Genomic DNA, 19,274 nt, shown 5'->3' with positions numbered 1-19,274 from the left:
CTTTCCTCTTTGAGCTTTTTAATTAAAAAAAAAACAAAAAACAAAACAAAAAACAAAACACACTGATTTCCAGATATTATTGCAAAGCTGATGATCTTTCATCAATTTCCTTATACAAATGTGAATTTTTAAAAATGATGATTTGCTTTGCAATCAAATCAATACCAATAGTGTTGGTGTTACCCTCATTCCATATACCATGTTGTAATGAGCAAAGTTGGCCTTATGTATGTGTAGTAAAGATCTAATTGCAAGCAGACATTATAGAGCTTTGTCCACTGGACATTTTTTGGACAAAAAGCAGGTACATTTTCTTTTATCTTCAAAATTTCTCCCTGTGAAGAGGCAAAAACTCCTGTAAAGGTAGTGCTTAAAATTCTCAGCCATTTTGATGTTGGTGTAACAAAGGAAAACAAGTTTCTATACATCTATGAAGTAACCACTAAGACCAAATGACTACACAAGGTATGGCATGAAGAGCTACAAAGAACTTAGCAAGAGGGTTCGGTGGCCAACGATAACTGTCAAAGACTAGCTCTTGTATCAGTGATCGCTGTCAAAATCTAACCATCATATTTACTCTAGTGGCCACTCCCTAAATTAAAAGGTCAAATAGTAACCCTTTTGAGTAGTAACATAAAACATGCTTGTTATCTAAAATCCTAGATTTCAGGGAGGCGGAGGCAAGATGGCAGAAGAGTGTGAGTCCTCAACTCACAGGCTCCCACCACCTTCCCTAGATAAGATTCAAAACCTCTTAAACGCCTACGATTTCCACCCGAGATTTAAAGAGAGAACAGCCGGGACTCTACAGAGAGAAGAGCTTTGGCTTCTAACAAGGTAGGAAGGTGGGAAAAATAAACAAATAAATAAGAATAAAGTCAGGGTGGGCCACCCCTCATCCCCAGAGCCGGGAAAGCCCAGCGCTAGAGCCTCCTGGCGGGGAAGCCCCATCCGAGAAGCGGGACCTCGGGACCCGGCGGGCACGGAGCTCCCCGGGCGGACAAGCGCGGGGCGGGGAGGCCGGAGGGGCCGCAGGAGGGCGGGGAAGCCTCCAGGCTCCCGGGGTCCCCAGGAGGGGAGGGCGCCCGGGGAGAGCTCCCCGCACCCCGCAGGCCGGCCTCGGGAGGGGCTGGAGCGCCGCAGCCCCGGGGCATCTGGGGAGGGGGGGGCAGGCGGCGGCTGCGGGGGAGGCGGGGAGGGCCCAGGGCAGCGCGGCCTCTCCTGCCGCCGGGCGCCCCGAGCTGCACCGAGCAGCGCCCCCGCCGCCCTGGGAGAACCTCCGCCTGGGCGGGGGGGGGGGGGCGGGGGGAGGCGGTGCTGCCCGCGGAGCTGACTCCAGGGCTGGAGAGCCGGCCGCCGCCATCCTGCTGGTTCCTCCTCGTTCCCCTGAGCCCGGGAGGGGGGGCCCGGGGGACAGAGGCCTCGCGGGGGAGGAGCGCAGGTGGAGCCCAGCACCTGGCGGGGGGCGGGGCGTCTCCCCCAGGTGCACGCACCTGAGAGTCAGCGCGGCAGGCCCCGCCCCCGGAAGACCTGCTGGAAGGACAGGGAAGAGCAAGTTCTGGACCATGCGGCGCTGGGAAGCTCCAGGACCAAGGGAAAATCGAGGGAACATAGGATATAGAAATAGAGGGTCGCCCCTTTTTTAAATTTTTTTTTCCTTTTTCCATTACAACTCGTTTTTATATCAGACTAAAATTTCCAATATTTTTTCTCTTAACTACAGTATTTTACCAGCTCTTCATTTTTAAGTTTCTTCCTTTTTGACTCTCATATTTCTACAATTACATGTCTTAGATATATTTTTTCACATCTGGATTCTCTTCAACATATGCAATTTAATTTGGGGAGATATATGAGATATGGGTTTTTGTTTTGTGTTTTTTGTTTTCTCTGCCTTGTTTTGTTCTACAATGACAGAAGTTAATACCTTCTAAAACATGACCAGCATGCACCCAGAACCAAGTGGAATACCTTGCTGGCTCATTCTGTGAGATTATATTCTCTCTTCATTCCCATTCCACCCCCTCTTTTATCTTGTATATGTTTTGGTGGTCAGTGTTGCGGCTTTCTACAAATATTGCCGGTTTACATAAATTTGGGATTGAGCATCTTCTAACATTCAGAACAAAATACACTCAGAACCAAGAGGATCACCTTCTAGGACCCCTCAGGCAGACTACATTCTCCCTCCACTATCACTTCTTTACCACAACAATCCTCCAGTTCCCCAGTCCCCATCCCCCACTTTTTTTTTCTCTTTTTCCTCTTTACCTTTTTTTTTTTCTTTTATTCTTTCCCCTTCTTCTTTGGGGTTTTTGGCCTTTTATTTTTTCTACTTTGTTTTAAAATTTGTTTTTCACTTTAGAGATCATTTTGTTTTATTTTGTTCCGATCTTCTTTTTCATTTTCTGGTCTCCAACCTCATCAGAATCATCTAGGGTGGAATTTACTTAGGTTGTGGTTGATATTTTTGACTCAGCTTGCTCATACAACCACTCTGCACTGAGCAAAATGACTAGAAGGGAGATTCACCACAAAAGAAAGAATCAGAAACACTACTGTCTGCCACAGAGTTACAGAATATGGATTTAAATTCGATGTCAGAAAGCCAATTCAGAAGCACAATTATAAAGCTACTGATGGCTCTGGAAAAAAGCATAAAGGACTCTAGAGACTTTGTTACTGCAGAATTTAGATCTAATCAGGCCAAAATTAAAAATAAATTGAGATGCAATCCAAACTGGATATCCTAACAACCAGGGTTAATGAGGTCTAAGAAAGAGTGAGTGATATAGAAGACAAGTTGATGGTAAGGAAGGAAGCTGAGGAAAAAAAGAGAAAAACAATTAAGAGACCATGAGGAAAGGCTAAGGGAAATAAATGATAGCCTGAGAAGGAAGAATCTATGTATAATTGGGGTTCCAGAAGACGTCAAGAGGAAGAGAGGGCCACAAAATATATTTGACAAATCATAGCTGAGAATTCCCTAATTTGGGGAGAAAAACAGGCATTCAGATCAAGGAGATAGAGAGGTTCACCCAAAAATCAATAAAAACCGTTCAACACCTTGACATTTAATAGTGAAACTTGCATTTTCCAAAGATAAAGCAGTGAGAGGCAAGAGATTTTTAATCTATATGGGAAGAAATATCAGATTAATTGCAGACCTCTCCACAGAGACCTGGCAGGCCAGAAAGGGCTGGCAGGATATATTCAGGATCCTAAATGAGAAGAACATGCAGCCAAGAATACTTTATCCAGGAAAGCTGTCATTCAGAATAGAAGGAAAGATAAAGATCTTCTGAGATAGGCAGAAACTGAAAGAATATGTGACCACCAAATCAGCTCTGCAAGAAATATTAAGGGGGACCCTGTAAAAGAAAGAGGAATCCCAAAGAAAGAATCCACAAAAACAAGGACTGAATAGGTATTTTGATGACACTGAGTTCATATTTTTTTTAAGAATTTATTTATTCATTCATGAGAAACACACAGAAAAAGTGGCAGAGACACAGGCAGAGGGAGAAACAGGCTTAGGCAGAGAGCCTGATATGGGACTCAATCCTGGGACTCCAGGATCATACCCTGGGCCAAAGGCAGACACTAAACTGCTGAGCCACCCAGGGATCCCCAGAATTCATATCTTTCAATATTTACTCTGAATGTGAATGGACTAAATGATCCCATCAAAAGACACAGGGTATTGGACTGGATAAAAAAGCAAGACCCTTCTATTTGCTGTCTACAAGAGACTCATTTTAGACCTAAGGACACCTCCAGCCTGAAAATTAAAGGGTAGAGGACTATTTACCATTCAAATGGTCCTCAAAAGAAAGCTGGGGTAGCAATCCTCATATCAGAAAAAATAAAGTTTATCCCAAAGACTGTATCCCAAAGAGATGAAGAGGGACACTATATCATACTTAAAGTGTCTATCCAACAAGAAGATCTAACAATCATGAATATTGATGCCCCTAATGTTAGAGCTGCCAAGTATATCAATAAATTAATAACCAAAGTAAAGGCATACTTAGATAATAATACACTATAGGAGACGTCAACACAGAACTTACTGCAAATGACAGATATTCTAAGCAGAACATCACCACAGTAAAAGGGATCCACCACACAATGGATCACAAGGATTTCACAGATATAGACAGAACTTTCCATCCAAATGCACCTGAATACACATTCGTCTCTAGTGCACATGGAACTTTCTCCAGAATAGACCACACACAGGGTCACAATTCAGGTCTCAACTGATACCAAATGACTGGCATTGTCCCCTGAATATTTTCAGACCACAGTGCTTTGAAACTAGAACTCAACCACAAGAAGAAATTTGGAAGAAACTCAAACACATGGAGGTTAAAGAGCATCCTACTAAAAGATTAATGGGTCAACCAGGAAATTAGAGAAGAATTAAAAAGATTCATGGAAACTAATGAAAATGAGGATACAATCATTCAAAATTTTTTGGATACAGCAAAAAGTGGTCCTAGGAGAGAAATATATTGCAGATACAAGCCTCTCTTAAAAAATTGGAAAAAACTGAAATGCACAAGCTAACCTTGCACCTAAAGGAACTGGAGAAAGAACAGCAAGTAAAACCTACACCAGGAAGAAAAAGAAGGTAATAAAGATTCTAGAAGAACTGAATATAATAGAGACAAGAAGAACTGTAGAACAGATCAACAAAACCAGGAGTTGGTTCTTTGAAAGAATTAATAAGATAGATAAGTCAATAGCGTAATTAAAAAGAAAAGACTCAAATTAATAAATCATGAATGAAAGAGGAGATACCAGAACCAATACCAAGGAAATAGAAACAGTTTTAAAAACGTATTATGAGCAGCTCTATGCCAACAAATTAGGCGATCTAGAAGAAATGGATGCATTTCTGGAAAACCACAAATTACCAAAACTGGAACAGAAGAAATGAAAGAAGAAATGAAAGGCATTCAAATTGACCAAGAAGCAGTCAAACTCTCCCTCTTCCCAGGTGACATGATACTCTATATAGAAAACCCCAAAGACTCCACCCCAAGAGTCTTAGAACTCGTACAATAATTCAGCAATGTGGCAGGATACAAAATCAATGCCCAGAAATCAATGGCATTTCTATACACTAACAATGAGACTGAAGAAAGATAAATTAAGGAGTAAATCCCATTTAAAATTGCACCTGAAACCATAAGGTACTTAGGAATAAAACTAACCAAAGAGCTAAATGATCTATACCTGCAAAAACTACAGAACATTTCTGAAAAAAATTGAAGAAGACACAAAATGATGGAAAAATATTCCATGCTCATGGATTGGAAGAATTAATATTGTGAAAATGTCTATGCTACCTAGGTCAATTTACACATTCAATGCAATCCCTATCTAAACACCATAGACTTTCTTCACAGAGTTGGAACAAATAATCTTAAGATTTGTGTGGAATCAGAAAAGACCCTGAATACTCAGAGGAATACTGAAAAAGAAAACCAAAGCCAGGGGCTTCACAACGTCGGATTTCAAGTTGTACTACAAAATCAACACCCTGTGGTACTGGCACAAAAACAGACACATAGATCAATGGAACAGAATAGAGAACTCAGAAATGGGCTCTCAATTCTATGGTCAACTAATATTCAACAAAGCAGGAAAGACTACCCACTGGAAAAAGGACAGTCTTTTCAATAAATGGTGCTGGAAAAATTGTTCAGCCACATGCAGAAAAATGAAACTAGACCATTCTTTAACACCATACACAAAGATAAACTCAAAATGGGTGAACAATCTAAATGTGAGACAAGAATCCAGCAAAACCCTAGAGGAGAGCACAGGAAACACCCTTTTTGAACTTGGCCACAGCAACTTCTTGCAAGATACATCTATGAAGGCAAGGGAAACAAAAACAAAAATGAACTATTGGGACTTAAATCAGGATAAAAAGTTTTGTACAGCAAAAGAAACAGTCAACAAAACTAAAAGACAACTTACAGAATGGGAGAAGATATTTGCAAATAACATCATATAAAGGGCTAGTATCCAGGATCTATAAAGAACTTAGTAAACTCAACACCCAAGAACAAACAATTCCATCATGAAATGGGTAAAAGACATAAACAGAAATTTCCCCAAAGAAGACATACACATGGCCAACAAGCACATGAGAAAATGCTCCGCATCACTTGCCATCAGGGAAATACAAATGAAAAAACAATGAGATACCATCTCACACCAGTGAGAATGGTGAAAATTAACAAGGCAGGAAACAACAAATGTTGGAGAGGAGGTGGAGAAAGGGGAACCCTCTTGCACTGTTGGGAATGTGAACTGGTGCAGTCACTCTGGAAACCTGTGTGGAGGTTCCTCAAAGAGTTAAAAATAGAACTACCCTATGACCCAGCAATTGCACTGCTGGGGATTTACCCCAAAGATACAGATGCAATGAAAGACCGAGACACCTGCACCACAATGTTTATAGCAGCAATGTCTACAATAGCCGAACTATGGAAGGAGCCTTGATATCCTTTGATAGATGAATGGATAAAGAAGATGTGATATATATATATATATATATATATATATATATATATACACACACACACACACAATGGAATGTTACTCAGCCATTAGAAAGGTGAATACTCACCATTTGCTTTGACATTGATGGAGCTGGAGGGTATCATGCTGAGTGAAGTAAGTCAATCAGAGAAAGACAATCATCATATGGTTTCACTCATACGGGGAATATAAGAAATAGTGAAAGGGACTATAGGGGAAAGGAGAGAAAATGGGAAATATTAGAGAGGGTGACAAAAAATGAGAGACCCCTAACTCTGGGAAACGAACAGAGAGTAGTGGAAGGGGAGGTGGGCAGGTGGATGGGGTAACTGGCTGACGGGCACTGAGGAGGCACTTGATGGGATGAGCACCGGGTATTACACTATATGTTGTGTATCAAACTTTAATTTAAAAAATCCTAGATTTCAGTGAGAGATCAAGAAAAATAAAGTCATGGTTGAGTAACTTCATCAAATTTGGGAACAGGGTCCTGGTGTATATTAATTGTATGGTCCGTAAAAACAGTTCTGAGGAACAACTGTAGAGTAATGGCAAGGGCTATGATGAATGTAATTCTGTTGGGATGCAGCTCAGGTATTGCAGGAACAAATGCCAATATTTTTTCCATACAGGGATTAATTACATGGTCAAGAGCTGGAATTTACAAGGAGTCGTATTAAATAAAATAGCAGGCAAGCTTGAACTGCATTCCCACAAAAGCCATAAAATGGGAATACCAAGAGAACTGGCAAATGTAATCTTTCACCTATTTTTCTAGGCACAGCTGTCCATATACAGATTGGGGAGATGGAAATTTGTGAGTTGCAAACTGTGTGCCACTTTGGAAAGATTCAATACGAACAATTTTATGGAGCTATTAAAAAAAAAAACTGTGCCTTTGAATGGGAGTGTCTCAAGTGTACTTGAATTTGAGTGGAGACAATATATATATACATATATATTTTGCCACTATTGACATTTCCATTCCCAGAGGGAATGCTTCCATTTATTCATTGGCTACAGGAGTGCAACTCACACATGGTGCCTCCAGAATCATCAGGGAGCCAATGAGTTCTTCTGCAACTTGGCAGGCTTCAGAAAATGCAGTATGGAATTTTCAACAATGGAGGTCACAATGCGGAATGATTTACAATAACTTCAAGCTACATAACCTGATTTGATTCAAAAATCTTTCAGGAGCTACCCTCTACACTTAGAATTAAATCCAAACTCTTCACTATTGCCTCCAAATCCTTGTGTGCTGTGACCGCCCCTGCCTCTTTCCAACCTCATTTCCTAACCCCCTTTCCTCTCACTACAGGGAGACACACTGGCCTCCTGCCAGTTCTTCAAAAGGCTCCTTCCAGCCTCCTGGAATGTGGTCGCCTCTCCCTGGAATGCTGTTCCCCCTGCCCTAGGTATGTCTGTCTCTTTTTTGTTCTTTGGATCTCAACTTACTTTCCTCTTCAAAGAGCTCTTCTCTGGCTACTCTTTCCAAGTTACATTTCCTACTTTTTTCAGACTTCCATCTTGGTTACTTCCAGATAATGTATCACAAATTATAATGATTTACTTCTCAAAAAGCTCCCACTCTGGACTGCAAACACATGAATGATTGAAAGGAGGCCTGTATCCTCAGTGCCTAACACAGGGTCCCAGGAGTCTCACACTGCTTTTTAAAAGTGAGTCGTGACATGTGCATTTGTGAGATGTGATGAGCATGAAATAAATTCAGTAGAATAGAAAATATCAGAGTGCGTTGCATAGGGTGAGAGAAGTACTTTTTAATGAAAATGCACTTCTTTCCGAAGTCAGAATGTGTGTGTGTGCTTGTGCATGTCTGTGTGTGTGTGTGTGTGTATGTGTGTGTGTGTGCTGGATCATGATATAAAATGTGAGCCTCGGGGAGAAAAAAAAATTAAAGCCTCAGGAAAGTAGGTTCAAAAAAACGTTTGTTGAATTCAGGGCTTTTATTTTTCAAATGGAAATGCTTGTCTACAGGTCTTCCCCTACGGCAGACTGTTCAGAGTTGGAAGATGCTGATGTGTCTTTTCAAAGGTACTAGAGAGTCTCTGTCGACAAGAAAAGAAAGTTTGTGCTGATTCCACCCAAAATTGTCAGCAGGGCTGAAGAATGGAAAGAGCCCGCGCGCGTTGAGCTAGCTCACTCCAAATATTTGTCTACTTCACAATCTGCAAGAGCTTCGTGTGTTCAGTCAGAAAAGAGTAGTTGGTGTAAGGAAACCAAAGTGTGTATTTAGTTTTAGAAACCCATCTGCTCTGGTCTCATTGAGCTATATCTGGTTAGGTCACTTTATTTTATTTTCTTCATTGCTCGGTCACTTGCTTTTAGTTGTTATGTAGAAAGTACATTCCATATATTACAGTGATATTCAGACATCCTTGAAAATTTCAATTGAGCTTCCACTTCTGAAAGAAAGGAGAATGGAGAAGACTTTGCTTTATTCAGCAGCATAACTCATTTCAGAGGCTTAAGAATTCTTTCTAGCTAATATGGTTAAATTTAAAATATTTCCAAAATTCCTTACAGAGCACGAAGTAACAAAATAACAAACAAAAAATCAAAATGAAAGCATTGTGACCAAATTGGGAGCTCAATATCCCATTTGCCTTTGGAGTTCTGTTTGCTGGGGGAAAAGTCCTTGTTCACATTCCACCCAAGCGACCATCATCCACACCCACTTTCTTTTCAAAGGAAAACATTTACTTTTTGTGACTTGGTCGTGATGAAATACAAAGGACCTCTTTGTGTGTGAAAATGAAACTGGGTGTGAGCCTTTTAAGGAAAAATTAAAGAAGGATGTGTATGTGGGGGGTGAAATTCCCAAGTCTTTCTCAGCTGTTCCTGCCTACCTCCTACTTAGAAACCAGGCTGCCCTGCAAGGCACGGATGTTGTGGATCAGGGAGCAGAACAGCCCTTCCGTGGGCTCACAGATGAGGTGTTCAGACAGTACCAGGCTGAGACCATTCACAGCACTAAGTAAGGTACAGAACCCAGTACAGAGCAGATCTCAGTCAGGCAGCACTAGCAGATGTGTTCTGCAAGACCTATGTGTGTCCTCCTGGAATGTTCATATCCTGTTCAGATTTCCAAGCAGAAGGAGAGCTCAGCTAAGAGGAAAGCAGATGAGGATAACCTAGTTGAGATGACCCGTTATGTCCCCTGGGAGAAATGTGGGTGGGAATGGTACATTTTTGAAAGCAGTACTTGAGGAGGATACAACAAACATGGCAAAATATAAAACGAGACAGCACCTTCAAGGCAATTGGGGGAATTGGCTAGGAGAGTCCAGGAAGCTTACTCCCTAGCAATTCCCCGACTCTCCACCCCTTCCAGCCCTCTTCCAATCTCTGCTTTCTCTCTGTCATTCTCAGTTACCCGCAGCTCATTGGATCTTTCTTCTCAGCCTGCAAACCTTTGTGGTCTAGCCAATCCTAAAATCAACATTCGTCCCCACTGTCTTCTAGCTTGTGCTATTGTCCCTCTCTCCATTGGCAGATTTCTTAAGTGATTTGTACCCGTGCCTCCGTTTATTCAAAGCTGCTGAAGTCCCCACCGCAGTCCTGAGACTATGCTATGGAAGTTCACCAAATTACCCTCTATGCTTAAAATTCACAGATCTTTTCCCAGCCTCATACTGCTTGTCCTCTCTGTAGCATTTGACACACTCCCGTTCTGCGTTTTGAAAAACAGTCCTCCCTTCACCTCTTTTAGTTTTTCTTTCCTTTTATACTGTGATCACTTGACCTCCTCTCGCTTTAGCACCTGCTTATCTGTATCTTTTATCTTCGTTATTGCTGGTGCTCATGCTACAATCTCTCTGTGTTATGTCCTGTTGCTCCTGGATTCATCTTTGATTAGGCTTACCTCTCACATCCCCCTGCCCTCCCTTCTTCTGTTTTAGGCTTCCAATCTCACTATATCAGTCATAGTCACTTGCTGAAAGCATTTAATCCTATGATGCTACCTCTCCACTCCAAATCCTCAGTGGCTTCCTGTCTTAGGCAGTCCAAGCTAAACTTGTGAGCTGGGCCAGGCTGTTTCCCTGAGCCCAGGCCCCTGTCTTTGTGTAGAGTTTTTCACGGTGCACTCTCCTTCAAAGCCTACCTCAGGGAATTCACACAAGCTGCTTTCCCTCCTTAAAATGTCTTGTTCTTTTGGAGGGAAATCTGCACATGCTGCTTCCTCTCTTTAGAATGTTACATAGTTAGCTTTCCATCTCAGCTGTAACATTTCAAACATATCCCTATAATTCCCCCTCCCTTTTTTCTCCTTTATTTTTCCCAAAAGACTTAGAATTATTTAACATGTTGTCTACTTTTAAAATTGTATTTTGATTATTTCTTTCTCCCCCTACCAAAATACAAGCTACATGAAAGTACAGAGTTCTGGAGTGCTTCGTTAATGATCATATCCCTAGTGCCTTTCATGGTGCCTGGTGTATAGGAGATGCCCCGTGAGTATACATTGAATGAATGAATGAATGAATGAATGAATATTCAAATACCTTTAATGGTGAAAATCAATGACCAAGTAAATGTGGTCTATTTCCTGGCCCTCTATTTGGCTTCATTGATCCATGTGTATCTTTAGGCAACAGCGCACAGTCTTGTGGTAAATCTGTACAGTAAGTCTTGAAATCAGATACCATAAGTCTTTCAATTTTGTCCTTCTTTTCCAAGATTGTTTTGCTTTTCTAGTTCCATTGCCTTTATAAATATATTTTATAATCAGCTTGTTAATTTCTTAAAAGGCCATCTAGGATTTTGGTTCAGATTGTATTGACATTTAGATATATCTATATATATCTATATCTATCTATCTATATATACATATCTATAGCTATAGAGATCCCATTGCATACTCAATGAAATTTCTAAAATTTATAAGATTGACAGTGTTGGTAAAGATATGGCACAACTATAGCTATTATACATTGCTTGAGGAATGTAAAATGGTACAGCCATGTTTGAAACTGGTAGAATAGTGTACTATGGAGTTATACTTACCATGGGACCCAGCAATCTCACTCCTATGTATTTACCCCCAAATATGAAAATATATTTCACGCACAGGGTTGAAAATGTTCATGAAAACATTATTCATAATAGCTCTAAACTTGGAAATGTCTGTCAAAAGTTGAATGAATAAGTGAATTAAGTAATACCGTGTATTTTGATAAAATAAGTGGGGAAAAGGAGCAAAATATTAATACACTCAACAACATGGATGGATTTCAAACATAGTATGCAAAGTCAAGGGAGTTGACACATGAAACCACATATTATATGATTTCATTTATATGAAATGTCCACAAAAGACAAATGCATAGAGACAGCAGGTGAATTTGTTGCTGCTTGGGGCAGAGGGTGGGAATTGGATGAATAGTAAATGGGCATGAAGGATCTCATTGGAGTGATGAAAATATTCTACAACATTTATGGTGATGGTTGCACAAGTTGGTAAATATATTAAAAATCATTGAATTATGCACTTGAAATAGGTGAGTTTTATGATGTATAAAATATGCCACTATAAAGTTTTTTAAATTATTAAATGCTGAATTGACACAATATAACTACATAGTATGTGATTCCATTTGTATGAAATTCTAGAAAAAGTTGAACTATAGTTACAGAATGTATATCAGTGGATACCTGAGGCTGAAGGTCGACGAATGAGGTGGACTACAAAGAAGCAAAGGGAAACGTTTTATGGTGAGGGATCTATTTTATATTTTAATTTGGGCAATGGTCATATACCTTTATATACTTACCAAAATTCACTAAACTGTGCACTCAAATCAGTGAGGTTTATGGACTCTAAATTATATCTCAATAAAAGTGAAAAATAGCCCAAATAATACCTGTGTGCAGCTAATTCTGCAATTGTATTTCTTTTTTAAAGATTTTATTTATTTGTTTGCTTGTTTATTTTATAGAGAGATAGGAAGAAAGAAAGGGTATATGCATGCAAGTTGGGGGGAGAAGCAGAGGGGAAGGGAAAGGAAGAGAAAATCCAAAGCAGAGTCTGCACTGAGTGTGGAGCCATACATGGGATATGGGACTTGATCTTACAACCATGAGATCATGACATGAGCCAAACCAAGAGTTGGACACTCAACCAGCTGAGACAGCCAGGCATCCCTCTGCAATTTTATTTCAATTATGCTTAGCTAAGACACATTTAAATGTTCTAAGTTCTAAAGCCCTTAGTGCTTACTTAAGATATATTTAATTCATAGGACCCTAATAGTGCAAATAAGATGACAGAGTAGGGGAACTTTCTGAAGATTCTCTATCACTTTTTAAAATTAAATTTTAGGGGTACATGGGTGGCTCAGTCAGTTAAATGTTTGCCTTTGGCTCAGATCATGATCTCAGAGTCCTGGGACCCAGCCTCATGTTCCCTGCTCAATGGGGAGTCTGCTTCTCCCTCTTCCTCTGCCCTTTCTCCCTGCTTGTGCTGTCTCTCTCTCAAATAAATAATAAAAATCTTAAATATAAATAAATACATAAATAAATAAAATTTTAATGAAATTATCAAAAGAAGAAAATAAGAAAACCCACAAACCTTTCTTAAGCAAATGGCAAGACTAAAAATATTCCAAAATTTAGCACATGTTTTCATGTATCTCTCCTCCCACCAAAGTGATGGAGCAACATTACACAAAAGCAGTAAACTCTAACTTGAACTCCAAAGCAACCCAAATATCCGTCAGCAAGAAACTGGAAAGACAGATTGTGACATTAGTCACAGCCTAATTGAATCCTAGTCAACAGCAAAGAGGAATGAATTACTGATAAATACAGTGTTGTAATAAATACAACATTAGTTGCTCTCAAAAACAGTGAGTGAAAGAAGCCAAACATAAAAATGTTTGTACAAATGATTCCATTATATCAAGTTCAAAAACATGCAGAAATGAATCTATAAGAAAAGAAATCAGAAAAATGGTTCCTTCTGCTAGGAAAGAGATCGAATGAAAAGGGGACATAGGGTCATACTTTCTAGAGGCATGACAATCTTTTATTTCTCTACTGGCTGTTGGTTATGTGAATGTATGCGTTTGCCTAAACTGTGAGTTTTACAGTGTGTATTTATATCCCAACTTAAAAAAAAAAACCAGCTGTCATGAGACTAGGTCTCTAATGTTTAGCAAATTACAAGGAAACATAAGAAAGTGTGAAGAAAGCTATACACACATTAAGCTGTATCAATCTCTTGAGAAAGTTGTAGAACATAAAGAAAATTTCAGAAATAATATAACCAGTCTCTAAAATAGACTGTACATAACAGATTTTTAGGTAAGAATTTTTGGCCATTTAGAGAGGGAATGTAAAACAAACAGCTATAAACAAGGACATAAGAGATTAAATTCTGCTAATGAAAAATTCAGATTAGGCATTAGAAACAATGTGGGAGAAGTTATGACATATGAGACTTTATTTTTCTTAATTTTTATTTATTTATGATAGTCACACAGAGAGAGAGAGAGAGAGAGAGAGAGAGAGAGAGAGAGGCAGAGACACAGGCAGAGGGAGAAGCACGCTCCATGAACCAGGAGCCCGACATGGGATTCGATCCCGGGTCTCCAGGATAGCGCCCTGGGCCAAAGGCAGGCGCCAAACCGCTGCGCCACCCAGGGATCCCAACATATGAGACTTTAGAGGTCACATGTTGAAGACGAAATAATGTTCTATATTAGAGAATACAAAGTAGAACAGAATCAGTATTCAAAAATGTAGTTAAAATGTTCTTAAGTATATAAAAATCAATGATACTGGGAAATTAAAGCACTTACCTTGTCCTGCATAAGAATTAACCAACTCTGAAATATCGTTCAAGGAAAAGCAGAGTGCTTCAACTATGCAAAGGGAGAGTAAAAAACAATAAATCTCAGGGAGGATAAAACATGCACAGTGATATGAGGGGGGGAAAATCAGTCTCTTAAGCAGCTAGTAGGGTAGTTCCTTTTGAGAGAGATTTTTCTTTCCTAGAAGAGATTTGATAGGAATAGGGTTCTAGGGTTCTAAGCATGACACAACATCAGGGTTTAAGAGGCTATGGGTTGTTAGGGAGGAATTGGCTCTTTTTGTAAAAGACATCTAGGAATAAGGAAGAAGAAGAAACAATGCTAAGACTTCCCACTGAGTTTATCGTGGAAGTTATGGGAAACAAAATGGCATTAAAAAAAAAGATTTATTTATTTACTTTTAGAGAAAGAGAGCAAGTGAGGGGTGGAGCAAAAGGCAAATAGTAAGAGGCAGAGAAGCAGACTCCTTACTGAGCACAGAGCCCAAATCCAGAGCCCAGTGCAAAGGCTTGATTCCATGACCCTGAAGTCATGACGTGAGCTGAACCCAAGAGTCAAATGCTTAACTGAGTGAACTATCCAGGCACCCCAGCAAAATGACATTCTTAAAATACTAGAATAACTTCCAGCTGTTGTGTATATAACCAGCAAAAATGTCTTTCAAAAAAAATGAAGATAAACAAAGGTATTCTCAAGGAAGAGAGAGAGAGAGAGAGAGAAAGAGAATTTGTTTCAAGAAAACATAAAATAGGGACACCTGGGTGGCTCAGCGGTTGAGCGTCTGCCTTCAGCTCAGGGCGTGATCCTGGAGTCCCAGGATCCAGTCCCGCATCAGGCTCCTTGCATGGAGCCTCCTTCTCCCTCTGCCTGTGTCTCTGCCTCTCTCTCTGTGTCTCTGTGTCTCTCATGAATAAATAAATAAAATCTTTTAAAAAATAAAATAAAATAAAATAAAATAAAGGGAGCTCTTCAGGCAGAAGGAAAATAACCCCAGAAGGAAATTCAAAAATTCAAATAAGAATAAAGAAAAATCAGAAGAATAAATAGTTGTATAGGAGAAATGAATATTGTTTGCCTATTGACCATACACAACAGTGATAGCAATAGTAAATTTTAGGGAGGGGGCATCAAAAATACCTACCATAAAGATGCTATTACAATAATGCAAAGAGAAAAATGGAATTAAGGTGTTTTAGGGTTCTAGAAATACGAAGAAAATTATAAAACTAAAAAAAATTTTTTTTAGACTTCAGTGGAACTTCTATAAATAGTAAGAAACAGAAGAAAAGCAATAGACAAATGGGCACAATGACTGTATCTGGCACTTCATCAAAGAAGATAACCAAATGGCTGAAAAATATAAAAAGATGTTCAACTTTCTTAGTCATGAGAGAAAGGCAATTAACATAGTAGAATAAACAAAATTAAAAGGCAGAAATTTGAAGAATTGGTAAGATTTGACAATGGGAATTCTCAAATATTGCAAGAGAGATTGCCAATTGTTACAACCATGTTGAAATACTTTGGTTTACCTACTACAGAGAGCTAAATATTTATACTCACCTGATGGTCTAATAATTCCACTCTGAGGTATACAAACATTTTCATAAGATCCACTGTAAGGTATGAGGTCAGCTACATTATTGCAGAGCCAAATGCAAAGTAAAACTGAAGGGCTCCTTCTTCAAGGGAAGATTAATAATACACATTAGTATAGTATTGTGGACTGAAATCTAGAGGCTTTAATAGAAATCTCCCAGCAGATTAGGACAAAATAATTAAGGATATCTAATGAACCAAATAATTAATATGGAAGATCTCTTTCATTTTTTCAAATGTGTATGCATGCATCTACAGAAACAGACACACACATCATCTATGGCAGTACTCATGAAATATTTATAAATTTTATTATATATTAAACTTTATTTTTTAAAAAAAGATTTTATTCATTTATTCATGAGGGATGCAGAGAGAGAGGCAGAAGCACAGCAGAGAGAGAGGCAGGCTCCCTGCAGGGAGCCCAATGCAGGACTTGATCCCAGGACCCCAGGATCATACCCTGAGCTGAAGGCAAATGCTCAACCATTGAGCCACCCAGGAGTCCCTATTTTTAAACTTTAAAAGATAACCTGTGTAGTCTAAAATAGTAGAAGTGGTATACAATATATTCAAATATATTCTCTTCCCTCAAAAGAATAAAAAGAAATAAATAATAAAATACCAAAAGTCTTACCACGTGTAAATGTAAAAATACTGCCTTAAGCCACATTGAGTTTTATTAAATTAAGAAGAAAATTTCCCAGTATCTTTAAAATAACAAAGATAAGATACTACATAGTATAGTGCTCAAAGGAAAATTTATAGAGCTAAAAAATAAATCAGTGGTGAAGAAAAGATTTATAAAAACATTAATAAAGCATTACATTTCTGAAGTTTGACAAAAATACAAAATAGTATGCTTTGTATTCATTCATCAAAAGATGAAACTAATACATGCGCAAAATTAATCTAATCAAAGGGAAAAGAAGGCACATATATAAAATTTAAAAATAAAATGAGGAAATAGAGAAATATGTTAAGATTTAGAAAACGTTTTATTCAACTCTATGCAAATAAATTTGAAAACTTGATGAGGCATGCCTGGATGGCTCAGTCCGTTAAAAGTCTGCCTTCAGCTCAGGCTAGGATTCCAGTGTCCTGGGATCAAGCCTTGAGTTGGGAGTTGCTTGCTTTGCTTCAGGATCCCTGCTCAGCAGGGAGCCTGCTTCTCCCTCTCCCCCTGCCCCTCCCCTTGCTCATGCTCTCTCTCTCTCATTCACTCTCTCAAATAAATAAATAAAATCTTTTTTAAGAAGGGAAAAAAGAAAACTTGGATGAAATGTTTTTCTTTTTAAAAATTTTATTTATTTATTTATTTATTTATTTATTTATTTATTTATTTATTTTTAAGATTTTATTTATTTATTCATGAGAGACACAGAAAAGAGAGAGGCAGAGACACAGGCAGAGGGAGAAGCAGGCTCCATCCAGGGACCCTGATGTCAGACTCCATTCTGGAACTCCAGAATCACACCCAGACCCAAAGGCAGACACTCAACAACTGAGCCACCCAGGCTCAAAATGTTGATTTTCTAAGAAACCAAGACCACCCCCCCATAAAAGGTAGAACTTTTTATGATAAAAATTAACTAGAGTAAGTAGAGAATGTTTTTAGAGTACAATTCTTTTCCCCGAAGCATCAGAATGAAACTGTTGAATAGCTGAATGCACTATGGAATGGACAAGTCCAACCACATTTAAACTATTCTAAAACATAGAGAGATCGAAATTATTTCTATAAAGAGTGTCAGCATAGCAATAATACTAAATCTGACCAAGGGAATGCAAAAAAGGAAAACCAAAGATCCAGCTCTTTCGTGAATATTTGTGCAAACATCCTAAATAAAATATTGGCAAATAACACTTACCACCACTATATTATAATCATGAGGAAAAAAAAAAAAACCTGATCATTTCCCCAGATGGTGAGTGAAAAAAACCTAATAAAATCCAACACCCATTCCTTAAAAACAAAAAAGAAAAGGATTTATTTATTTATTCATGAGAGACAGAGAGAGAGAGAGAGGCAGAGACACAGGCAGAGGAAGAAGCAGGCTACTCGCAGGGAGCCGGATGTGGGACTTGACCCAGATCCTGGGATCATGACCTGACCCTAAGACAGGCGCCCACCACTGAGCCATCCAGGCATCCCCCAACACCCATTCCTGATAAAACTTTTATTAAATAGGAAGACAGAGCTTTCTTTAAATATCTTATGGTATTTTTCCATTTAGAAAATTTTAATATTTAGGTAAGCAAGTCCATCTTAGAAAGCACTTCTCACTTCAATATTGAAAATGCATAAAATCCTCAAGCCAGAAATATTACTTAATAGGTCTATATTAAAAAGAAATTTTCATATATATATGAGATAGAGAGAGGGAAATTGTTATTGAGGCCTTTTTGTTCATAGATTTAAAAATGGAAAGAACTAAATGTTCATTAATGGGGAAATAATTATGATTTATTATTTTCAAAATCATAAAAAGTCATTTAAAGGTATAAGATTTCCAAAATGTATCATCATGCATTATTTATTTAATTAAATACAAATTGAAAGGATACTCAAGTATCCCAAGAGACTCTTACGGCCAATGATTCTATGGGAAAAAGATAAGTATTGGTGACCTATAAGTGAAAATTCAATTTTAGTTTTAAAAACTAAGTTAACCCAGATCTTAAAAGTACTCATGGAAAGAAAAAAACTTGTGACTATGTGTGGTAATGGATGTTAAGTAGACTTAGTGCAGAGATCATCATGTGATATATATATATTGAATCATCACATTGTACACCTGAAACTAATATAATATGTCAATTGTATCTTAATTCAAAAAACTAAATTAACAAAATTGTAGGATTTTTTAAAAGCATAAAATGTTCCATTAAGAAATACACTTTAGTTCAACACGTTTAAGAAATAATATAAAATTATGACTTTATACAGTGATTATTGCAGAAAGAAAGGTAAAAAGTGACCAAGATGGCACGAAAAAGCAGGTCCATCTCCAAAAGGCACTTCTGACTTCAGTACTGAAAAATGCATAAAATCCTTAAGCCAGAAACATTACTTAATAGATTTATCTTAAAAAGAAACTTTCATATTTGAAAAAGGACATAGATAGATGATAGAGATAGATAGATGATAGATAGATAGATAGATAGATAGATAGATAGATAGATAGATAGATAGTTATTGAGGCATTTTTGTTTCCAGATTTAAAAATGGAAATACAGAGACTGCAAGAAAAGGGATAACCCAGAATAAGG

This window comes from Vulpes vulpes, chromosome 12 (genome assembly GCF_048418805.1).
Source record: "Vulpes vulpes isolate BD-2025 chromosome 12, VulVul3, whole genome shotgun sequence".
Taxonomy (NCBI): Eukaryota; Metazoa; Chordata; class Mammalia; order Carnivora; family Canidae; genus Vulpes; species Vulpes vulpes.
This window is presented reverse-complemented; position numbering follows the sequence as displayed.